Source organism: Typopeltis vanoorti, chromosome 9, assembly GCF_054136105.1.
Source record: "Typopeltis vanoorti isolate ZY-2024b chromosome 9, IOZ_Tvanoo_1.0, whole genome shotgun sequence".
Lineage (NCBI taxonomy): Eukaryota > Metazoa > Arthropoda > Arachnida > Uropygi > Thelyphonidae > Typopeltis > Typopeltis vanoorti.
In genome coordinates, this window is record NC_143557.1 from 46325104 (window position 1) to 46352172 (window position 27069).

The following is a 27069-nucleotide window of genomic DNA, read 5'->3' on the forward strand; positions in this document are numbered from 1 at the left end:
CAAGCCTTCTCTGAGCTACTGCATTGTGTTATGGCCTCCTGCCCTTTTAACTAGCTTGCCAAATTCCTCTAGTTGTTCGCTGAGTGTCATGATCGATGGTTTCCTCTAATCATATTTCCCTATTAATGCTAGGTGAGCTCACGACTCTGTACTTTTACCCATCCTTTCATCCCTATAAATCGCCAGCCTGGTTAAAAGAGTAGTTAGCATATCTACTCTCCAGTACAGAGGTGGCAGGTTTGAATCCCACCCATGGATGTTTGTGATTGTCCTACTAACCAATTATCACATGTACTGCTGTGATCTGTGTCCTGGTGCAGTATGACCTTTAATGTCTTTGCACCATAAAAATCAAATTAAAAAAAAAATTTTTTTTTTTTTAAATCCCTATACATCACTGATTCTCTCTAACCCAAAATCCTACCTATGGTTTTCTGATGATGGTATACTCCATTCCTTTTGTTTATTTAAGAAACCTCGTACAGCTCCAATGATTGAAGATTTTTTATAAAATTTTTTATATTCTTATAAAATATAAGAATAAAATAAGGGGGGGTGAAGGAAGATATTTCTACTCCTTCACTCCCCTTTACTTAGATTACTATTTAAATTACTAGTCAAACTCAGGTTTCTCTTCTTGTGTTGAGTATCATCACATCTAGCCTATAATTGTTGGAAAATTCTTAATAAAATGAAATGGAAAATGTCATTTCATGGTATAAGTTTTTTCATGTTAATATTTTTAAGTTACTTATTCAGCATCAACCTCATTTAAATAGATAGAAAAAGTGAATGGACTGAATACGCATGTTGGAATACCAGTTTTCAAGTTAAATCTCTTTATAGTATTAATGAAAAATACAAGAGTTGTTAAAAAGTTTGGGAAAAAAATAAATTAAACACATTTTATTTTGGAAAAAATCACCTTTATTTCTCAACTTAATCTCCATCGAGGTCTACACGTTTGATCCAGCGTTTCCAATTTTTTCATCCTTTCTAAAAAGTAGGATTTGCCAAATTGTGCAAAACAGTCATTGACAGCCTTGATGACATCCTCATTTGAAGAAAATTTTTCCCACTGAGCCAAATTTTTAAGTTTGGGAACAAGAAGTCACACAAGGCCATGTCCAGAGAATATGGTGAATGTGGAACCATATTTGTGGAACTCAATTCATGTAATTTTGCCATTGCAACGGCAGATGTGTGGGGCAGTACATTGTCTTGATGAAAGAGCACTTTTATGTGCGCCAATCTTGGCTGTTTTTTTCAGTTCTTCTTTTAAACGGTCCAACAACGATGCATAATAGACTCCTGTTATTGCCTTACCCTTTTCCACATAGTCTATCATGATAATCCCTTGGGAATTCCAAAAAACAGTGCCCATCACCTTCCCAGCTGAAAAAATGGTCTTCGCTTTTTTTCGATGCTCTTTCACCAGGCATTGTCCACTGTTTTGACTGCTGCTTGGACTCAGGTGTGTGTGTAGTGGTAGATCCAAGTTTCGTCTACAGTCATGAATTGATACAAAAAATCCTGTGAATTGTGATTAAGCACTGCCAAACACTGTGTCGAAATGTCTTTTCGCATGCATTTTGGATTGACAGTCAACAATCACGGCACCCATTCCACACACAGTTTTTCATGTGCAATTTTTTGTACAGGATATTATACACCTGTTTAGTTGAGATGCCTACAATCTCAGCAATCTCAAGCACTTTCACTGTGGTCTTCCATAATGATAGCATGGATTTTGTCAATCATTTCCTTTGTAGTGGCCTCAATTAGGTGTTGGAAGCGCACTTCATCTTGGATAGATTTACAACCACGTTTAAACGCATTTATCCAAAAATAAATAGTCTTTAATGTTGGCGCAGAGCCCCCGTGAACTGCATCTAATTGGCTTTGATCTGGGCGGCCATCCACTTCTTTAAATAAAAGTGTTATATCACTGCACAAAACTCGTTTTTCTCCATTTTTATGAAAAATGTGAACACAGTAATTTTAAATGTTTGCCAAATGAGGAACTACGCATCGCATGTGGCTAAAATTTTGCCAGGGGTCATGAAAAAGATGATACATGCCGACACTGGTATGAATGAACGAATTGTGTCGCCGTCTATTGGAAATTTACCAAACTTTTCAAACAACTTATTAGGAGGTGTCCTAATAAATTATTAGATATATGAAGAGCCAAAAGCTTCAATTCGGCGACATATGACTTGTTTAAGTTAAGGGATATTACATCCCATATCGTTTCTTAGCCGAATATAGTAGAAACTATATAAAATTTGGCGATTCCAAGCGTAAGCAAATACCTGGATACTGCAGCAACTGACCCTTAAGGTAGTGCAAGCTGAGGCAACTCATGTCAAAGGTGGAGCAAGCTTCGATCACTATTCTTGATATTTACCCATAATGTGAACTTAGCTCCTAGGAGCTGTATTACTGTTCTACATTATGAGAGAAGGTTGCTACCCAGACCAGTTTCAACCTTTATTGAGGTCTCATCAGTGAGTAGGTAGACCTAGTTAATATCAAGTTTCTAGGGAACAGAACTTACACCCCTTCTATGAGTATTGCCAAGAGGTGTCCTAATAAATTATAAGTCATATGTCGCCGAATTGAAGCCTTTGGCTCTTCATATATCTAATAATTTATTAGGACACCTCTCGGCAATACTCATAGAAGGGTTGTAAGTTCTGTTCGCTACAAACTTGATATTAACTAGGTCTACCTACTCACTGATGAGACCTCAATAAAGGTTGAAACGGTCTGCGTAGCGACCTTCTCTCATAATGCAGAACAGTAATACAGCTCCTAGGAGCTAAGTTCACATTATGGGTAAATATCAAGAATAGTGATCGGAACTTGCTCCACCTTTGACATGAGTTGCCTCAGCTTGCAATACCTTAAGGGTCAGTTGCTGCAGTATCCAGGTATTTGCTTACGCTTGGAATCGGCAAACTTTATATAGTTTCTACTATATTCGGCACGAAACGCTTTGAGTTTCTTATTCGGCTAAGAAACGATATGGGATGTAATATCCCTTAACTTAAACAAGTCATATGTCGCCGAATTGAAGCCTTTGGCTCTTCATATATCTAATAAGCATATAATACTTTTCTAATAATTTTTGATGAAAAAAATCCCTGAGAAATATCATTTTAATCTCACTTTTTCAGTAATTTGGCTAATGAATGTTTATTGTGTAAATCTTAATTAGTAATATTTTAATGGTAATTAAGATATAAAAATTAGATACTTCAATATCTGAATTAGAAATGATTCAGTAAGAATTGCATTTCCTTTTCAGTCTACAGTTACTTACCCATAAAAATGTCAATTGGCTGGAGTAATTTCTGCCCAAATATCCATGTATAACAATCTAATGCTGCTAAAAGACCTTCCAACCAGCATATTATATCCTTTATTGTTATATCATGAAAAAATTCCAAAGTCACATGACAATGTGCAGATTCAAAACTAGACAGGAGTGAAAATAGGATTATATAACAAAGTAATTCTCAAAGATAATGTCAATAAATTTTTTTTTTTTAATGTAGAATGTCTTAAAATACAACATTATCAATGAGATTCATATACTGAAAATTATATATTTATTATTGTTATTATGATAATGAAAACTAGTGATAATACAGTTATCATATATGTGGTTTATATTTAGCTTACTAGAAAAGCAATGATAAACAATGAACCTATTTTTTTTACTAAATAAAATATAATGTACTAAATGTAGTTATTGATGACAAATTCAGAAATCAAATTAGAATTCTCCCAGAAGCACAGTATTTGAAAGCATGCAATTTAATTTTTATTCTCCTATGATTCAACACATATTTCACAACCACCTCAGGACATTTGCTAATGGTTACAGAATATAATAATCATTCAATAGGAAATATTTATATTAAGAAATTCTTAACACTAACATGAAATGAAATAAATCCTCTAATGTTGTTTATTTTAAAAGCAATGATTTTAAAATAAATTATTTTATTTTAACTTTTTGAAGATCAATAGGCAGCTAGCCTCTGCCCAAGGGTTTAAGGGGAAAGATTATAACAGGCAATAATCTTTCCTGCTATAATCTTTCCTGCCATAATCTAGATCATAGGTGTCAACAGCAGGCAGCATGCGGCCTGTAACGTAATTTTGTGCAGACAGACCACGGCAGGATAAAATTTATATTAAATTATATGTACTATCACTTTAGCTATTAGTTTCGACCGCAGATTTTCTGATTATATTTTCTGATTATTACTAGTTATATTCATTATTTCTGATGACGGAAACAATTTATATTCTTAACACTATCAAAATTGCTTTAAAAAGATTACTCAATTTGTAAAATCTACTGTTTCTCTGTGCAAGTTGTGGGAGTGGGAGATTTCTATGCTGTCTGTAAAAAGGAAACAAATTTCAATGATGCAGAGTAACACATCATTGAAAGCCACTTGCTCTGCTCTGGTTACAGTGATCAGTTTCAGAGACTCAGTTTCACAGTTAACAGTGTTATTGTTGCAGTTTGTGTCCCCTGGTCAGTTACATCAGCCTTTGTGTACTATGAATAACGTAAGATCTGTTAAGAAAACAGGTCAGTCTTTTCAGGAGAAATGGGAAAATGAATTTCTGATTATAAACAATAACGACAACAAATCACAGTGCCTTGTGTGTTTACAGGTATTGTCTGTGCACAAGGAATATAGCCTCAAACGCCACTACATACAGCACCATGCAGTTAAATACCAAGAATACCTTGGACAAGTACGTACTAAAATTGTATGTAATTTGAAGAGAAAGGTTAGTGCACAGAAATCTATTTTTACTAAACCAACATGAATACAAAAAAGCTCACTCTTGGCATCGTTTGTTGTAAGCACAGAGATAGCAAAAGCAAAAAAAATCATTATCTGATGGTGAATTTGTAAAACACTGTTCTGTGAAAATGGCACGTGCATTTGGGGAAGATAAAATTGCTAGTGAGTTTGAAAGCATCCCACTATCAAAACAAACTGTAACAGAAAGAGTCAAGGAAATAGGTTCTCACATATTAAATCAATTAAAAAGTGTTAATTCAGCAGATTCAGCTTACTTCTTATTGGCTCTGGATGAATCAACTGACATAACAGACACAGCTCAACTTCTAATTTTCATTCAAACTGTTTCCAAAGACTTTGTTATTAATGAAGAGCTACCTAGCATTAGAGTCATTGCATAACACAGCCAAAGGTCAAGACATTTATGATGCAGTTATGAAGGTTGTAAATGGTACTGGTGATATCAACAATCTCACAGCTATTGTGACAGATGGTGCCAAATCAATGCATGGTACGCAAACAGGCTTACTAAGGAAGGCTGGAATCAAATGCCTTGTATTGCACTGCATTATACATCAGGAGGCTCTGTGTGGTAAAATTCTGGAGACAGAGGATGTTATGAAAACTGTAATGAAATGTGTGAATCTAATTGAGGGTGGAAATTGGGCCTTGATACACTGCAAGTTTCTTTCTTTTCTAACAGAAATGGAGGCAGAATATGACGATTTAGTGTTATACACAGAAGTATGTTGGCTAGGCAAAGGAAACTGTTTGAAACAGTTTTTTGCTTTGAGAAAGGAAAGAAAACAGTTTTTAGAGGAACACGAGAAGACAAACAAAGAATTAATCACAAAACTATGTGATCCTCATTTTAACAGCTTACTCGCCTTTCTAACTGACATCACACACCACATGAATGAACTCAATGTGAAGTTACAGAGACGTAACCAAACAATCTCAGATTTAGTTGGACACCTAGATGGGTTCATAAGTCGACTGAAGGTTTTTAAATTCACCCTAGTCAGAGGAAACTTGGTACATTTCCCTTGCTGCAGGGAGTTCATGGGGGAGAACCATGGCATTGACTTCAGGTTTTCTGTGCCAATGTTAGACCAGCTTTTGGAGCAATTCAGTAAGCGATTTTCTGACTTCAGTGACATACGGCCACAACTGACATTATTTACAAACCCAATGAAATGCAACATTTCAGAACAGCATGACACTATTCAATTGGAGATGTGTGACCTTCAAAGTGAAAATCCTTTTTCCAGTCAAAAGTGGAAATAGGCATTAACTTTTGGAAACTGGTACCAAGGGGAAAATATCCTGCATTGAGTGATTTCAGCTTGAGAAATGCATCTATGTTTGGAAGCACATAGTCACAAAGAAGCCGACTGACTGATGGCCACCTTCAGGATTTGTTAGGAATATCGTCATCATCATTGAAAATCGACTTTGATGAACTTGCTGCCGCACATGAACGCACACAGTGTTCTCATTAAGTTATGTTACATGTAAAAAAAAAACAGAAATATGTAATTAAATTGAATTTAACAACTTATATTTAAATCAATCAAGTATATTATAATCATATTTCCAAATTTGAGGACACAAAACACACATGTTAAAAGTGTCCCCAAATTCGGAAATATGAATGCTGATCACCGTGTAACCTTAAAAGAAAGAAGCATATTATATTGTTCTCCCAATAGTAAAATGATTTAACAAATATAACAATCCAATACATATAACTATTGCCTTGAAAAAATGCAGCGTTTATTTTTATTTAAGTGCTGTCTAAAGGTGTGTGGCCTGTGACGGTACCACTCATCATATATTGGCCCTCGTATAGAATAAAGATGGCCACGTCTGATCATGGCTCTAAATTCTAACAAATATATACTATATTTGAAATAGTGAGTTCTGCAGTCTAATTTTTGAGAAGTTACATGAAAAAAAAAAAAAAAGTTTCTGAGAAAAGAAAATGAACCTTGCTTGTCTGTGCCAAAAACTGATTAACTCGGGAACTAGTTGAATAAAATTCCTCTAGTTTTTTTTATGTTGAGCCCATACACGAGAGGTTGGTTGATCAACCTACATTAGTACTGTGTGGGTAGTGGATTGGGAAAGAAGGTACTTGTTCACATCTGATTTGAATGACTGTATATTGCATTCCTTGGGGAACACAGCAAGAGGAAGACTGTTCCATAGTACAACAATTGTAGGAATGAAAGAGGAGGAGAAGAAACTTGTTCTGTGGGTTTCAAGGTGTACTGTGAAGGGATGTTGGGCAGCAGCTACACGTGTTCCAACAAGCTTAGGGTGCATTACTGATGCTATTTCAGATGAACATTTTCCATGGAAATATTTGTAGAATACACATAGTGCAGAGACCGATCATCTGTGTGAAAGTGAGGAGAGTGAGGTTGGTAAAGAGATGGGTCATTAATAATTCATATTTATGAATTTAGGGACACAAAACGCACGTGTTGAAAAGATTATTTTACTGTTATTAAAATAATCTTTTCAACAAGTTAATAAAATAATAACTTGACGTTTCGACCCCTGTATCGAGGTCATCATCATCAGAAAGATGCATGTGTATAAGAACCAAGCTACATGCTGTTGCACTCTGTACAGGTAAATTACATCTACGTTGTTAACTAATCTTTTTTCTTAGCCTGCCCTCTAGTGATAAAAAAAAAAACTACAATAAACTCTGCTAAAGTCCTCACATACTAGGATTCTTCTGGAATTATACAGTTCATATTGTTATACTACAATTATCTTCTGGATATGTACAGTACAGGTTGCTATTGAATGTTCAGGAGAAAAAAAAAAAAAAAAACACTTCACCAAGTCTTCTTGTATTGAGATTTTTCTTCGTGGTTGCTATGAAGGATGCAGATGGGTCCTCCACATTCTTGGAATGGTTAGACCATCATTTTTATTCAGATTCGGATCATGTTTGAGCATTTCACATGCCTCCTTGAATTTCCGCTTGAACCAGGTTTTAGTGCAGTGTAGGGACTAGGTACCTTTCCAATCAATTCTGTGGTATGTTTGGAGTGCGTGGTCAAGGTTTTTCCAAAATGGAGGTATTTTATGTGTCGTTTGTTTTCATCCTTCCTGATTGGGATGGTTCACCCTGTTTCCCCAATGTATGGTATGTTACATGTGCAATCTATTTTGAAAACCCCCGGGTGGGCTAGGTGTGGCAGGGGATCCTTGGAAGAACTGAGTAGGTGTCTTAATTTTGTCGGGGGTTTAAAGGTGGTTTTGATGTTGTATTTGTGTAGTGTTCTGCCTATTTTTTCAGAAATGCCTCTAACATATGGTATAGCAATAGCATTCTTGAAAGCTTTTTTTATTAGTGGTATCTTTGTGGAGGATCTTGTGAATGGTTTTCATACTGTATCCATTTTTTATAAAGGCATGTTTGATGGTCTCATATTCATGGTTAAGAGCTTGTTCATTTGAACAAATGAACAAGCTCATAACCATGAATATGAGTTAACAAATGAACAAGCTCTTAACCATGAATATGGGTCATAAGCACCCTTAAACACAGAACTTTGTTTGAGTTCTGTGTTTAAGGGTGCTTATGACCCATAGTTTTTGTGTTGGGTGGTGATAAGAAGTTTTGTGTATGTATTGGCCTGCATGTGTAGGTTTGCAGTAAACTGAGAAGGAGAGACAGCCTGAAGGAAGATGTGTGACAAGTGTGTCTAGGAATGGATGAGAGTTGTTTTTTTCTATTTCAGTAGTGAATTGGATGTGTTTATGTTGTTTGTTCAGGTGGTTAAGGAACGTATCTAGTGCTTCGTGGCTGTGGGGCCAAATGGCGAAAATATTGTCGACGTATCTGAGCCAAATTTTGGGCTTTAGACATGCCGATTCTCGAGCTCGTTGCTCAAAGTCTTTCATATAAAAGTTCGCTATTGGGGGGGGGGGAGTAGTGCGCCCATGGTACAGCCATGGGCGCACTACTTTCCTACTTTATTTGAAGGTAAAAATTGTTTTGCCACACAAAATATCTGGAGCAGAGTACGTGGGCAAAGAGGGCCGTGATGTCATGCAAAAATATGTTCTGTAAGAGTAAGATAGTATCATTGATTGGGACATTGGTGAAAAGGGAAGTTATGTCAAAGCTGACTAATAGATCTTGGTCGTTGAGTGTAATGCCTTTAAGTAATGTAATGTTGGTGAAAAGGGAAGTTATGTCAAAGCTTTAGCAGAATTTATTGTAGTTTTTTTTTTTTTTTTTTATCACTAGATGGCAGGGCAGGCTAAGAAAAAAGATTAGTTAAAAACGTAGATGTAATTTACCTGTATAGAATGCAACAGCATGTAGCTTGGTTCTCATACACATGTATCCTTCTGATGATGAACTCAATGCAGGGGTCAAAACATCAAGTTATTATTTTATTATTAATCAGTAAAATAATCTTTTCAACACGTATGTTTTGTGTCCCTAAATTCATAAATATGAATGCTGATCACCGTGTAACCTTAAAAGAAAGGATCATTAATAAGTCTGATTACTCTCCTCTGTAGTGAGTCAAGCATTTTGAGGCGTCACCCCATATGTGAGAGCAGTATTCGATGGTTGGGCAGATTTGTGGTTTGTACAAGGTTATGTTCAGGGGTGAAGTAACGCCTTGAGTGAAAGAGAAATCCTAGTTTTTTAGATGAGGATGCAATGGTTGTTATGTGTTTATGCCAGGAGAGGCTTGATGTCAGGGTAATTCCAAGAAAATAAAAGAAATTTCAAATTGTTTGGAAATTTGGATGTTGTCAAAAATAATACTGGGAGAAAATAGTTCTTTTTTATGAGAAATAAGACAGTACTGGGTTTTATTAGCATTGAAATAGACTAGGTTATCTGAACCCCCATTGGAGGATGGCTTGGAGTTGAGAATTGAGGGCGGTGGTGGTTGATGTTCTATAGGTTAAGGTGAGTTGTGTGGCATAAGGTTTATCAAAAGAAAGGGAGGAGTGCAATGTGATGTCATCTGCAAAACGGTATTGGGTTGGAAGTCAGCTGAAGTAGGTCATTGATGTATAGTAGGAAGAGGGTTGGTGAGAGAACAGAACCTTGTGGAACCCTGGCATTAGTTGAATGGTGGGAGGATAAGGAACCGTCCACCACCACATATAGTGTGCATCCAGACAGAAAGCTGGCAATCCAGTGGTCTTGAGATAGACCAAATGATGGCAGCTTGCTTAGTAAGCCCTTGTGCCAGACCCGGTCAAACGGCTTGGAGATATCAAATGCAATCGCTTGAGATTTGCCAAACTTCTCCATGGCATTTGTCCAGAGATGAATGACATATGTGAGCAGATCTCCTGTTGATCGGCAGCAATGGAATGCATACTGGCAGTCATTTATTAGCAGATGCCTTCAAGGTAATGTAGACGTTGGGAATTGATGATTTTTTTCATTACTTTAGACAGGACTGAGGTGAGCGAGATGGGGGGGCGGTAGTTGAATGGCAGTGACTTGCAGCCCTTCTTGGGAATGTGTTGAATATAGGCCAATTTCCAGGCTGGGATAGATACCAGTGGAGTAAGAGAGTATATATAGGACAGGAGTCGGTTCTGGTGCACAAACCTTTGGGACAATTGGAGGAATGCCATCTGGGCCACGAGACTTTTTTTATGTCTAATTTGGTATTTTATTGATCTCTTTCTGGCAAAAGGATATGGTGGGCACTGTATGTTGGGCTTCTGGAATGGTTGGGGGGACATTAGCCATTGTCAGTTATGGATGCACTGGAAGCAAAGTGTGAGGCCATGAGATTAGCCTTTTCTGTAGGTGATGTTGCAATGGAGCTATCCAGGTATGATATAGGTGGGAATAGTGTTGGGCAGGCATTATGACCGATTGCTTTGGCGAGAGGCCAAAAGGTTCTCGGCTGTCATTTGGACAGGCTGCTAATTTCCTACTTTTTGCTCTTTCGAACTCTGTTTTGGAAGCATCAGGTTTTTTTTTTTCGCATTTATTTCGGGCTTGGGTATAAGCTCTAAAGGAGGATGGAGTTCTTGATTTGAGCCAGTAATGGTATGTTTGGTTTTTCATTTGTACAGTCTTCATGCATCTTTTGGAAAACCAGGGTTTAGTTGGGGAATGGCAGGTCAGAGTCTGTGGGGAATGTATGTTTCCATGCCAGTGAGGATTACTTTGGTGATTAGTTCGGTGCATGTGTTTGGGTTGGAAGACAGGAAACAACAGTTCAACCATGGGAATGAGGCATGGAAGCTGTCCCACTTGGCTCTGTTATAATGCCAAACTACTCTAGTATGGAGTGGCTGTGTATGTGTTGTTGTATGGGGGAGGAGATGAGCACTAGATTGTGGTCAGAATTGGGGGGGGGGGGCTCAACATTCACTGTGTATTTGGAAGGATCATTGGTCAGAGTATTTGGAGAGTGATTCAGATGCCAATCAGAATCAGTTATTCTGGTTGGCATCTGAACACGTTGTGTAAGGTTATTAGTGATGGCAAATGTTACAGCAACTCTGCCTGCAAGATCTGTCCAGATGGAGGAGAAAAGCTGGTTAGTGTTGTGGACATTAAAATCTCTTAGGAGGATGATTTCACTGTTGGGAAAGTGGGACTGGAGAAAGTCTATTTTTAAGGAGAGGAAATCAAAAAGCTCAGAGTGGTTGGTGGCATTAGGGGAGTGAGAGACAGCATATGAATTTGATTGAGTTGAGGAGGGATATTTTCATCCAAAGGTCAAAGTTAGGCGATTCTAGGTTGGGTACTCTCTGGCAAGGTATGTTGGAGCAGATGTATTCACAGATGCAAAAACTTGGGTCAAAAGGAGTTTAAACAGTGTGTAGTTTGGAAGGCTGAGATGAATATTGCTGGGGGGGGGGATTTGATCTCCATAAACAATAATACCAATATACCAATAGAAAGGAATTTGTGTCTAAAGATAGTAATGTGCCAGTCATGTTTTGGCTTTTGATAATGCTTTGAACTGCCAGAACATTATTATTATTATTATTATTACCGACACCTCCAGGGAGTCCAAAGTCTCATCGAGGGAAGGCACCTACTCTTCAGCTCTTTGTCTCCACCACTCAATCCACCTACTACACCAACGGCATCTACCGTACACCACTACTAATATTTCTCACAGACAATCACAAACATCCATGCCCAAGGCGGTCAAACCCGCAGCCTTTTGGCTGGAGAGTGGATACGCTAACCACTCAGCCAACCAGGCTGGGTATATATACCGAATAAAGAAGTATTAGTGTGTAGAAGTTTCCTTTTTTGTTGATTTATTTTAATTCAATTATTAAATTCCAGAAATGCTGAAATATTCATGATACATTTGTGCCTCTAATCACAGAATAATGAATTGTATTGTTGCTTAAATTAAAAAATAGCAAAACACAGACTAACAGGTAACCATAATTACAGTTCACATATATCACACACTATACTTAATCACATATGTTATACTTATCACAAATATCACGGTCAGTTGATATGGAATCAACAAAATATCACATCACCGATGCCACTTTTTCTTAATTAATGTAACATTATATAAAAGCAAACAAAATAAATATGAAATCAAGCAAATCTACTGCCAGATGTGCAATGTGCAAAACATAGCCTGGAATGAAAGTTAATGGGTGTACTTTTTTGTTCGATGGGAATTTCTAAAATTTAATTCAGTATGTTTCTACCGAATAGCAAACCAAATATTCAGTATTCATTTATTCAGTCAAATCATGCTATGGCACATCCCTACTTATTATCATCTGTATCAAATAGATCCATTAGTACTAACTTTGTATCATTAGCAAATATTATTATTATCATTACATGACACCTTCAGGGAGTCAAAGATTTATCAAGGGAGGGTACCTACTCCACAGCTCTCCACCACTCAATCTACCAACTACAACGAACCGCAACTACTTTTCATCAACAACACCAACGGCATCTATCACCGACCATCACTACTAGTATTTTTTACTGACAATCACAAACATCCATGTTCACAGTGGGATTCGAACCTGCACCCTTTTGGCTGGAGAGTGGATATGCTAACCACTCAGCCAATGATTAAATAATTCAATATTACTCTCTAGATAAGTGCTTCTCAATCTTTTTTAACACTAGTATCACCAAAACCAAAATTGAAAAGTTTCAGTATTACTTTCAGATACGATTTTATTAAAATGTATACAATACAAAAGGAACTAAAAATACTGTATTAACATAGTGATTTAACTGTAATCAATAACAATTAAATTAATCTCATGACTGAATTTTCACCAGGAAACTTAACAGTAATATCGAAGAGACAGAAATTAGAAGATAAATGAAAAGAAATGTTGATGTGACATTAAATTATGAAGCAGACATGCAAGACATGAATTACATTAACTGATACAAACCTTTACTAAATCCTCTCTTTTAGTGTTGCACGGTGATCAGCATTCATTTTAGAAATTATGGACTTTACAATCATGTTATAAATAACTATTTTAATTTCCTGATGTTTTGATCTTCATATTAAGGTCATCATCTGGAGTATATACAAATATACAGGGACAAGCTGAGTTACATTTCACACAGTAAGCAAGAAACAATGATTTGATCACCAGTTATTCTACTGGCATGTGAAAAAAAAAAAAAAAATACAGATAAAATTAAAAATTAATTAATTATTTAGAAACTACACCAAAGCTAAATTCTATTTAAGATAACATGAGAGAAACATTCTTTCATATAGATAGTTTTTTTACAGTAACAATGATATCCTATTTTTAACATGACAATTGTTATATTAGATTAAGGATTCTGGATTATCTACGGTCCTGTTTATAGTCAACTCTTAGGGAGAAAGGTTCCATGGGTAGAATATGTGCCTTCCATATGCTTGGGATTTTTAGACCATCATTATTGTTCAGATTGGGGTGGTTGATAAGAATCTCACAGGCTTCCTTAAATTTGCATTCATACCATGTTTAGGTGCGATGTAAACAACTGGTGCTTTTCCAGTCAATTCTATATGAAGTGTTCAGGGTATGATCGGAAAGGCCAGCTTCACCATGGTTATTATATTTAATGTGTCGTTTATATTCCTCTTGTCTGATAGGAATTGTGTGTCCTGTTTCCCCTATATATGGTAGAATACAGGTGCAATAAATATGGTATACTCCGGAGTGGGCCAGAGAATGGAGTGGGTCTTTGGATGAGTCAAGTAAGCTTTTTAATTTTGTATTAAAGGTGGCTTCGAGGTTGTATTTCTGTAGTATTCTGTTTATTTTATCTGATGTCCCTTTAATGCAAGTAATGTAAGTATAGTTTTATTGTAGTCTGGTTTATCTTTGTTTTTTATTGAGGAAAGTTTTCTTGTAGAAAATCTTGTAGAAAAGCTTGTAGAAAATTTTGTTAACACGTTCGCTGCCAACTACGAGTATAATCGTAGTTCGTATATGAGCCACAGAAGCCAGCTATGAGCATACAAGTATGACGCTTTCCGCTGGCAACAAGATTACCATACTGACCTTGAAGAAGTGAAAATGTATGGCTTGTGGAGCTAGCAGCAAAACTGTGTACACTCATAGATAGTATGTGCTCTGTGCAAGCCAACTACGAGTATGCTCGTATGACGCTTACCGCCGGCAACGAGATTACCGTACTGACCTTGAAGAAGTACAATTGCTCGGCGTATGGGAAGAGACTATGCAAAAGTAGCATGGCAGCGAACATGTTAATAGCGTTTTGGCTGTAACCATTTTTTTAGAAAAAGTATTGCTGAAAACTTTAAATTCGTCTTTCAGCACTTATTCATTGGAGTAGATCTTCAAAGCCCTGCTTTTTAGAGTATTAATGACACCTAGTTTTGTGTTGGTAGGAGTTTATGTGTATATATTGGTGAGTATGTGTCAGTTTTCAGTAAACAGTGAAGGAAAGACTGTCAGAAGGAAGCACGTGACAAGCGTATCTAGAAACTGAAGTGTGTTCTATTTTTCAATCTCAATTGTGATCTGTATGCATTTGTGTTGTTTGTTTAGGTGGCTAACGAAAGTGTCTAGCAGCCATGAGGACAGATCGCGAAAACATCGTCATTGTATCTAAGCCAGACTTTGGGTTTTAAAGGAGAGAAATCTAGAGCATGTTGCTCAAAATGTTCCATATGAAAGTTAGCAATTGAGAGGATAATGGCGAGACCATGGCTGTGCCTTCTTTTTGTAGGTAGAAAGTGTTTTGCCATACAAAATAACCAGAACATAACACATGTGCAAAGAGTGCTGTGATATCTGGAAGGAATTTCTCCCTAACATTTAACTATAAACAGGACTGTAGATAATCCAGAATTCTAAATCTAATCTAATATAACAATTGTCATGTTAATAAGAGGATATCATTGTTACTGTAAGAAAACTATCTATATGAAAGAATGTTTCTCTCATGTTATCGTAAATAGAATTTAGCTTTGATGTAGTTTCTAAATAATTAATTAATTTTATCTGGTCATGCCAGTAGAATAACTGGTGATCAATCATTGTTTCTTTAGCTTACTGTGTGAAATGTAATTCAGCTTGTCCTTGTATATTTGTATATACTCCAGATGATGACCTTAATATGAAGGTCAAAACATCGGGAAATTAAACTAGTTATTTATAATACGTTGTCAAGTCCATATTTCTAAAACGAATTTACTGAATCCTCAATGCTACACAGTAACTTACTAAAGCAGCAATGTGATATGCTTTCTTCTTTTCTTTCACTGCCTCTTTAACTTCCTGTGTTCACCATGGAGTTCTGATTTTTCTATTCTTACAGACAACCTCACCACATGCTCTCTGGCTGAATCAATCAGTGTTTTCTTCGGGGCTTGCCACTGAATCGCCAAGGTTTGGTTCCTGTGGGTGTTTATGTTAAAGGAATGCTGAGAACCGACCAGGTCTTCTGAACTAATGTCCAATCCTCCCCTTCTCGTGGTGCACCCTGTTAGGTATCTATCTGGATACTGAACAAATGAGAATGAGCTGGCAATTTGGGATTTAGCTGACCAAATTGTATTCTTAATGGCTTAAACCAAAATATAAAAGGATGTTAATAATAATAATAATTTACATTTAGAGGGAAAGGGAAAAATATTCTATTTTTCATAATTTCATAAATTTAAAAAATTCAACTGTTATTCACATACCACCAAATTTTTATCACGTACCTCCAGGTGAGAAATGCTACTCTAGACTGTTCCTAATAAAATTAATATACCAGTTAAAAAGCAGTGACTTAACTATAGAACTCACCATTATACTAATGATCACCCTTAACTCCTCCTCTTAAACTCAACATGTCCACATTATTTTCTGATAACCTGTTAATCAGTGATTCTCTTTTTTTGTCACGAGACTATTTACAAAACCATCCCTTTCAAATGGTTTTATGGAATGCCAACAGAATCGCAGAATATCCATTCTCTTTATCTGACTCTGTATATTTTTTCTTTTTAACAAGCAAGCACTTGTTAAAAAGAAAAAAATAGTAATACTTCTCAAAAGAATAAAAGCATGCATAGAGTAGAAACAGTAAACCCATTTAAGGTATACTTTGATGAGCAATGTGTGTGATAGTGAGTACATCCTACATGTAGAATCCTTTTGACATATGAAAGTGTAGTGGTAATAAAATATTTAAGAAATGAGAATATAATTTCTAATCAAGGATAATTCATTTTATAACCAAACAAAAATTTAGCTTAAATATTATAATAATGTTTACCTGATAATCAAGAAATATATCTTTATCGGAATTACTTACATGTTAATGAAATATTTCTTTCCCTTTTGTTTCAACAATTCAGTAATATAACTTGCAGGATCACTCTTTCCTAAAATGAAAATTTCACAAAATATTCATATATCTGGGTTATTATTTTCTTTGTTTTAAATATCTATAGTATATTTTTAAATCATATATTTACTAGAATTAATTATTATTATAACCCCCCCCCTCCCCCAGGAGCCACTTCAAGAGGTCCCACTCTTATACATGGAATTTATCATACAGCGTCTTTAAGATATTCATGCAAAAAACCTGATCCTCATTCCCTTGCTCACACCCTCCTTACAGCTTTATTTTTTCAGGTCATTTTGTAATTTTACATCATTCAGCTTTCTCCTCTCCTCTGCCTCTTCCAAATATTACTATTACTATTATTACGGGCAACTCCAGGGAGTCATTAGACTCATCGAGGGAGGCCCCAAATCATATTCATCACAACTATTTGACATTCATACAGTATCTATCATACCTCGCCTTAAACTCATTCACTGTCACAGCATCCACCACAGACTCAGGGAGCGCATTCCACTCATTCACTACTCTAAAAGTAAAGAACCCAGCTCTAACACCTTTACTAACCACACTTTTGCCCAGTTTCCATGGATGTCCCCTAGTCCTCCCACAACCAGCCCTGTTCTCAAAAATATCTTCTGAATTAATTTTATAGAAACCCTTCAGTAATTTGAATGTCTCAATCATATCTCCCCTCCTCCGCCTATCAACCAATTTTTGCAACCCACAAATCTTCAACCTGTTCTCATACGGTTCATTCCACAGACCTGCTATCATCTTGGTCACTCGCCTCTGGATCCTCTCCACCTCCTCCCCATCAAGAAGAAACCTAGGTGGCCAAATCTGAGCACAGTAGTCTAGATGGGGTCTTATCAAGGCTCGATACAGAGGAACAATAACCTGCTTGTCTCTGCTTGTCAACGTATTCTTCAGCAACCAAGTGATTTGATGAGCTGTTTTGGCCACTTTTGCAATGTGTCCCCTAAATTTCAATTCCTTATCTACCAACACTCCTAAATCTCGTGCCTCATCAATTTCCTGGAGCACGGTTCCACCAATGCAGTAAACTGCCGCCAATCTTTTCACCCCAAAATGCATAACCTTACATTTTGCCACATTAAACTGACATCCATTCTCCTTAGCCCAGACCTCCAATCTATCCAAATCATCCTGCAAAATTTTGACGTTATCTGCATTCACTATTGCCCTGCCCAACTTCGCATCATCCGCAAACAAATGAACTGTTCCTCTCAGATCATATCCTATATCATTTATGAACAAATTAAACAGCAGTGGTCCAAGAACAGATCCTTGTGGCACACCACTAGTCACAGGCGTCTTGTGGACTCTACTCCCGAGTAAACCACTCTCTGATATCTCTCCGTCAACCACCCTCCTATCCATCTCACCAACCCTATGTCCATTCCCATATGCTGCAATTTACTGATTAGAATTCCATGTGGAATCCTGTCAAAGGCCTTGGCAAGGTCCAGTAGAATCACCGTAAACCCATTACCCTTATCCAGTTCAGCCGTCACTGTGTTATAATACGTGAGCAAGTTACTGAGGCATGACCTACCCTTCACAAAACCATGCTGTCCCCGATACAGTATCCCATTTTCATCTATCCAATCCTGTATTCTTTTCTTGACTAATTTCTCTAAGACCTTGACAATGATTCCTGATATGCTAATCGGTCGGTAATTTACAACAGCAGTCTTGGAACCACCTTTATGCAGTGGGACTATTTTCCCCTCTTTCCACCTGCTCGGGACTAACCCAGACCCGAGACTCAAATTAAACAAAATGGTCAAGGGTACTGACAATTCTTTAGCTGCTTCTCGTACAACACGAGCTGGTATACCATCCAATCCCACAGATGTATTGACATTGAGGTTATGCAATAGACTACTCACCTCCACTTCATTAACCACAATTCCCGTATAATCTACTGGTTTATTCGTTTCTGCAATGTCACCACCTGGATGATATACTTTTGCAAAGTGCTCACTCAGTAACTCAACTATCTCAACTGATTCAGTTACCTCCCTACCATCGGCATTCTTTAAAATCAATCTGCCATGTACATTTTTCCTTTTACTTGCTACATATCTAAAAAACTGTTTAGGATTCTCTTTAGCCTGCATGGCCAATGTTCTTTCGTAATCCTTTTTTGCTTTTCTTACCACACTCGTCACCCTTCTGGCCTGCGCTTTATACCGTTCATGTGCCTGCCGGTCACCCTTCTCCTTAAATTCCCTCCATAGTTGTTTCTTTTTTTTGCAACTCAAGCTTAATGGTGTTATTCATCCATTTAACCCCTACTTGATTTATTATTCGGACTCTAGGTATACAGTCAGCCATTGCTTCATGCAAGCACTTCTTAACTACCTCCCATGCACTATCAACTTCTAGTCCTTGCAGTTGTACATGCCATGGCACTGAACCAATCAAACTCCTAAGCTTGTCATACTTTCCAGCCCGATAATTCCACATGTACTCTGTCTTAATTGAAAATTCTACACCTTTAGCCACCTCCCAAGTGAAGACCCTATGATCACTCTCACCGATTGGTGGCAATGTGGTCATATTTGTTACAGCCAAATCCTCAGATGTAATTACTAGGTCAAGCACTCTCTGACCCCTAGAATTTTCCATTACATGCTGTCGCAGATAGTTATCCCTTAATAACCGCATAAAATCCAGTTCCTTCCTCCCATGTGTCCTCTCCTCACTCCAATCAATGCGACCATAGTTGAAATCTCCCATAATAATTACCCTCCTTCCACCCATTTCTTCTATTTGCTTGTGCATACTGTCACCACCATCTTTTCCATCACCTGGTCTATAGCAGCACCCAATTGTATATTTAGTTCTGCTAGCCACAATCTCACACCAAATGGCCTCAAATGTGCTCTTTTCTCTATCCTGCAATTCAACTTCTATTCTCCTTGGCTGTAGCTCATCAGCTATCATCAACAATACTCCTCCCCCCTTATTCTCTCTGTCATTCCTGAACACACTATACCCATCACATTCAATCCCACTAGCTATATCATCTACAGTCAGCCATGTTTCACTAATACCAATAACCTGTGGTCTGGAAGTGCCAACCATGGCCAAAAACTCTTCCTTCTTGTTCCTAATACTCCTAGTATTAGTGTACATGAATTTAAGACCCCCCATTAGCCCCAACCCAACCTTGATGCCTTATATTAACTATCCCACTCTAATGTGTTGTCCTTATTCGCTCTGGCATATTATATTCATTCTTACATTCAACTGCCTCCCTAAGTACTGCATATCTACTCCCCCCCCTTAACAAATCTAGTTTCCCTGAATTTGCACATCCACTACATTCAGGAACACTTTCTCAAGTCTTCTTACACCGTAACCATTCAAATGAAAGCCATCCATCTTATATAGATCCTTTCGCCCATCAAACTCACTCCACACATCCACAAATTCCACACCACTCGTCATACATAACCCACGCATAAAGTCATTTGCAATTATAGCCCTCCTTTTAAACATTTCACTGTCATACCGTGGCAAAAGACTAATCATTCTAACTCTCTCACTCTTTTCTTTTGCTACCTCAAACAATTCATTCAGGTCTTCTATCATTTCCATTTTATCTCCTTTCAAATCATTCGTACCTGCCACAACAATCATTTCTTTCACCCTTTCCTTTTGCTCTCTAATAGACGCAGTTACGTCCTTTATGGTCGCACCAGGTTGGTACGATTTTGTCAAATCCTCTACTAACACACCTCGTACTAACGAGTCTCCATACAGCACTCTATCCTTCATTTTGTTCATGTTCACATTCATACGTCTATTTTTCCTGTCATACCTTTTATTATTGGTTGGTTCATTCAGTCTACTTTTGTTCATGCACTCTAGCTGCTGTTTTGCTCTTTCTATCACACTATTCAACAACGCCATCTCACTCAATGCATCTATCTCATCTTTTTTGTTCTCTGAGAAACCATTTATACTATCATTCACACTCTCACAATTTTCATGTACAACCTTGCCGTTTCTTGTCATATCCCTATTTCCTTCATTCTGAAGGTTGACAAAAATATCACACTCACGATCCGAAATACACTTCAATTCCTCATTCTCCCTACATTTTCTACACACATTCAATCCTTTATTAACATCTAACCACACTCCGACCGCACTCCGCAAAGTGTACATTTCACAGCTAGTACACTGACTCATTTCTTTTATGCTACCGTTCTTTGATAACGATGGCGAACCTTCATTACTGGCCGCCATTTTCCTTCGCACAGGTGCCATACTTATCTCTAACGTGTTTTGTCAAATTATACGTTATAACACACCAAAAATAGACGCATTAAAATACGCAAGGCAAACAAAACAAAACTACACAATATTAAGTAATTTGTATCGATAACTGAAAATGATACTTATCTTATCAGGAGCTTGCACGAACACTACGCATTACGAATTCATCTAGCGGCGACTTCCCGACATAGATTATGTTATAAAACACTTTAGTACACTAACCACGCTAATAAAGCTCCAATAATATACAACAATTAAACACTTAAGTCCATTAAATTGAATCCAAAACACCAATAAATCAACAAAAAACACAAATCTCTCAGGAGCTCTCCAATAGCACGTCCGTTCACCAGCTAGCCTCGACACCAATCACGTAGAGAATGTTGTTGCTGAAAGAAGAGGCTCAAAGACACAAGGACTGTTATGATTGTATACAAATCTAAGGATTAATCGAAATAAGAGACCTGAGTTTGTTACAATGATTGAGTCAGTATGCCCAAAGATAACTGGTATAAGTGAAACTTGGTTTTCAGAGGATGATGTGATGTCAGAAAGAGAAATGGAAGGATATACAATTTTCTGAAAGGATAGGAAGTTAAAAGAGAAAGGAGAGAGTGCTGTTAATGACAGCAGAGAAATTGTCTCCGCAAAGTGTGGAAGTTGATAGCACATGTGCAGATTTTGAATCTGTGTGGTGTGAAGCTGAAATTAACAGGCTAGTATACCAGAGAGGATGCTGTTATAGGCTAGGGAATGTAGAGGTATACTGATGGTGAAATGTTTAGGCAAATGGTAATCCTGATAGGTGACTTTAATTACAGGAGTACAGAATGGAAGAAGGAGATAGTACACAGGAACAAGGTGAGTAAGTTGGGCGAGGAAAGATTAGCCAAACAAGTGTTCTCTGCCAGGTTGGCAGGAAAAAGACCCAGAGGAAGACCAAGATATAGGTGGATTGATACAGTAAAAAGTGCCTTAGAAGATAGATATATAAATATAAGATCTGACAATGTTGTAGCTTTGACGGGTAACAGATCGATTTCGCAGAAAATTGTAGGTAGGAAGTTAGTAATGATGTAAATTTTTCATGTAGTACTATCATATCCTGTGTACACCCCTTGCAGGTAAATGTCAGGAATTTGATGATTATGATGAAGAAGATTGATAGTATTTAGGCCTTTTTCTTTGAGCATTTAAAAAAAAATTTTTTTGTACAGAGTTTGATAAGGTTTAGATTTATGGAGGTATTTGGAGGTAAAGGACTGGAAAATAGAGTTCTTTGTTTATGTGGGCATTTAGCTGATCATGACCTATTTCCTTCCTCATAGCGTCATCATATTGTAAAGTTGATGATCTGTGAAGTCTGCATTTTTGATTTCAATGTTCATAAGTTTTAGGGAGATATGATTGCTTTGGTAGCTTCTGATATTATTTATGAATTTTATGGTGGCAAATTTTCATCTGTCCTCCAGCAGGTCAAGCCCATATCCCTGTTGGGCTCTGATGTTGTTAGTGAATGAGACTTCACCAATCTTGGATGCTTTTGCTTGTATTTTGTCTAATTTTTCCTTTACTGATGAGGCCGAAGGTAACCAGACAGGTGCTGCATATTCCATTATTGTCCTTATTAGTGTAGTGTAAATAGTTTTGAGGATTTTTGGCTTTGCACCCCAATTTGTTCCACAAAGCCTTTTCAGTATATTTAATTTTTTTAGAGCTATGTTGGAAGTATTAGAGATGTGTTGTGCAAAACATAATTTCTGATCAAGTGTAACACCAAGGTATTTTGGATTTGTGACTTTTTCAATTAGCTTGTTGCTGATCATGACTTTGGGATTGTAGGAATGTCTATTTTTCCTGTCTGTACTAAATTGATTTTGAGTTTAAGTTCATCTGACCATTTTTCTATTCCTCTCATGGATTTGTTTAGAATTTCCTCTGATTCTTTGATTTTAGCACTAGTGTGCCAGATGGCTATACCATCTGCATAGTAGCAAGCTATTTTTGTGTCTTCTGTAAGGTGAGGATGAATATTATTGACATATAAAAGGAATAGTAAGGGACTGAGCACTGAGCCCTGGGGAACACCAGCTCAGGTTCTCTGCTCTCTTGATATTGCTGCATTGATTCTAACCTTGATCTTTCTTCCTCTAATGAAATCAGCAATCCAGATTAAAGCATTTCCTCTAATTCCAATATCATGTACTGTTTGTATTAATTTTTTGATCCAAACACGATTGAAAGCAGCAGTCATATCAAGGTTTATGGCAGTTGTCTTTTTTGTTGTTTTTTCCTGAAATGAGTCTATTATTGTTTGGCAGAAGTGGAATAATTGATCTGTTGTCAAATGACGGGCTCTATAGGCAGTTTGGTAGCAGTTAATTTTCTTATTTTTTGTCAGCCAGTGCATGAGCCTGGAGTGTATGATTCTTTCAGTAATTTTACAGAGTACTAGTTAATGCGATAGGTCTATAGCTTTTGACATTCTGCAGCATTTTTGTGAGGTTTCAGGATGGGTACAATAACTGATTTTTCCATTCTTTTGGAAGTTTGCCTGTTCGTCAAGAGGTATTGATAATGTCCAGAAGTTGTTCTTTGGCATTTTTCCAAGGTGTTTGACCATATTACCAAGGTTTTATGGTTTCATGGTTTCATTACCAGGAGATTTATTAGGTGCAGTTTTCTTGATTGATGAATTTAGTTCACTTAGTGTAAATTCTTCAGAGAAGACGTCATTAGTTTGACAGCTTGTTTTAGCATTCTACTTGTGAGTTTATTGAGGGTCTTGTCCTCTCTGTTATACTGAAGTTTGGAATAGGTTTTTGCCAGTGTGTTTGCAATTTCTTGATCTGTAATAGCTTGTTTCCCAGCATTTATGATGAAGTTTGTTTTGTGTTGGTTCTCTTCTTTGATATTGTTTAGGATTCTAATCATGTTCCAGTGTTGGCTATCTTTTCTTGGGTTCAGGTTACTGCAAAGCTCTACCCATTTCTCTTGTTTGCATTTCCAAATTGTCTGCTCTATTTTGTGTGTTACGTCCATTAATTTCTTTCTGGATTCATCAGTTTTATTAATTCTGAATTGTTCGTTGATATACCAAATGTTAAACAAGTAAATAGAGTAGGAGTGAAATGGATGAACATTGAAATCAAGCCAGTTGGTGGTGAATGGATCCAAAAAGAGTATAAAGTGCAGGCTAGAAAGGTGACAAGCATGGTCAAGAAAGAAAAGGTGCAGTATGAGAAGAGATTGGCCGGTCAGGCCAAGGTTAACTCAAGGGAATTTTTCGTTATATGGCAAGCAAGAGAAAGAATAATTATGACAGGTTGACACAGATAGTCATGGCAGCAGAATAACAGTCGCAAAGGATATAGTGGAATTATTGAATGAACACTTTATCACGGTTATATCATACTGGTGTAAATGATGTGGTGCGATATAGAGAAGGAAAGCAAGTATTAGAAGAATTGGAAGTGAAAGTTTCAGATGTATCAGGCATTGATTGGGTTAAATGTTAATAAGGCTGTGGGAATGGATGACATATTACATGTATTCTTAAGGAATGTGAACAACAGTTAGCAATGCCAACCTGGTTATTTAATGAAACTCCTCCAGTGGATAAGGTTCCCAACGAGTGAAAAGAATGCAAAATAGTACCACTCCACAAGCATGGTTCTACCCAATTACAGACTAGTCTACATAACTGCAGTTGGAGTCAAGGTGCTGGAGGGAGTTGTAGGGAATAGAATATAAGATTGGGTTGATGAACATAGTATTCTTTTTGATAGTCAGCATAGATTTGTAAAAGGTAGTTCTAGTTTTAGTAATTTACTTGCATTTTATGACAAGGTGGTAAATGTGTAAGATAAAAGAGAATCATATATAGTGATATTCTTGAACTTTTCAAAAGCATTTGGTAGATTACCACATGATATGTTGGTTTACAAGCTGTAGATGATGGGAATAGATAGTATATCGGTTAGATGGATCAGAGATTGGTATCTCTGAATGATACCAACAAGTTGTGTATGATGGGGTAGTATCTCAAAGAAAGACAGTAACCAGCTGCATGCCAATGGTTCTGATCTTGGGCTCCTGTTGTTTAGTTTGTTTGTAAATATATATCATGTGGATTGACTGAGGGATCTTCAGTTGTTTGCTGATAATGCAAAGTGAAGGAGAATTATAAGTAGCACTGCTGATAATTCCCTTCAAGAAGATCTGAATATACTTTTGACACAGACAAAGGAGAGGTTGTAGTTTTAATAGGTGCAAAGTGTTGCATTTTTGAGTGCAGGAAATATAAGGCTGTGTATTATGTTGATGGATGTACTGCAGGAAGTGCAAGAGATGGAAGTGATGGTCTAAACCTCAGTAGATTGAAGTTTAAAAATCACATTATTCTTCATGATAGTCAGCATGGATTTGTAAAGGATAGTTCTTGTTTTAGTAATTTACTTGCATTTAATAACACATGGCGAGTGTGTTAGATAAAACAGAATTGTATACAATAATATTCTTGAACTTTACAAAAGTATTTTATAGCTTACCACATGATAAGTTAGTTTACAAGCTGCAGACAACGGGAGTAGATAGTATATTGGAGAGGGCACTAGCATCGTCTAGTAGCGGCTGCAATACACGTGTTACTCAGATAAGTCATGATTTTTTAGCAGATATTAGCAATATTATTATATATAATTGTGGTATTTTGCTTATTTTTTGACTGTGTGTTGTTCAGTCAACTATCATTACATGATATTCTTTCAAAAACGTTTTTCATGATGGCACCAATGCATACGAGAAAAATGGCACCAAGATATCGATTTGACTGATGTAGTATGTGTTTAATGTACGAGAGACTTCCAGAAAGTAAGTTCCATTTTTAAATATTTTCACTGCACTGCTGTGATCGCAATGGTGTGCATGCGTGCTGAGTTTGCTGATTCATTAGCAAGGCGTTGGTGCCATTTTCAGACATTCTCACAGTGCATACGCTTCTTGGTGTGTGTTTATAATGTCTAAAAAAATCGAATCGCCTGCAGCATGTAAAAATTAGGTCAGTTATTCATTTCTTGAATGTGAGGAACGTTAAAGCAGCTGAAATTCATCGGCAAATTATTGAAGTTTATGGAGAACACGCAATGCGTGATTCAATGGTATGATGATGAGCAAGACTTTTTAATGAAGGAAGGATAGGTGTGCAAGGAGCGGGCAACCATCTTTAGTAACTGACGATTTGGTGCATTCAGTTGAAGAGAAGATTCGACAGAATAGGGGGATTCACTATGATGTCACTCTCACTGCAATTTCCAGAAGTTTCACGTTCATGTCTTCATGAAATTGTGTCGGAGAAACTGAATTATCAGAAATTGTGTGCACGCTGGGTGCTGAAGTTGCTTACAGAACAACACAAAGTGAATCAGCTGGGCAATTGGAATTCTTGACTCGCTACCATGAGGATGGTAATGCTTTCCTGAGTAGACTTGCCACCAGGGACGAGACTTGGATGTCGCCCGCAACCCCTGAATCCAAACAACAGTCCATGGAGTGGAGGCACACACCTCATCACCAGTCAGAATGAAATTGAAGAAGACAACGGTTTCCACTCAGAAAATCATGTGCACTGTGTTTTGGAACAGACAAGGAATTTTGCTGTAGACTTCTTGGGTCAAGGCTGCATAATCAACGCGAGTATCCACTGCCAAACCCTTAAGAAACCGTGTCGTGCAATCCAGAATAAACAATGTGGCACGTTTACCAGGAGCATTGTTTTGATTCATGATAACACCCGCCCATACACAGTGGACATATCACAACTTCTCGCCACCTTCAGCTGGGAACAATTCCATCATCTCCCCCACCATATAGTCCTGACCTCGTGCCAAGCAATTTTCACCTGTTCAAACATCCTAAATCTTTCCTGGGTGGCTGGCAGTTTCAAGATGACAACAAGGTCACAAAAGCAGTCAATATGTGGTTTGTGTCACAGGCAGCAACCTTCTATAATGAAGATATACAACTTTTGGTGCCCCATTATGATTACTGCCTAAACAATGGCAAAAA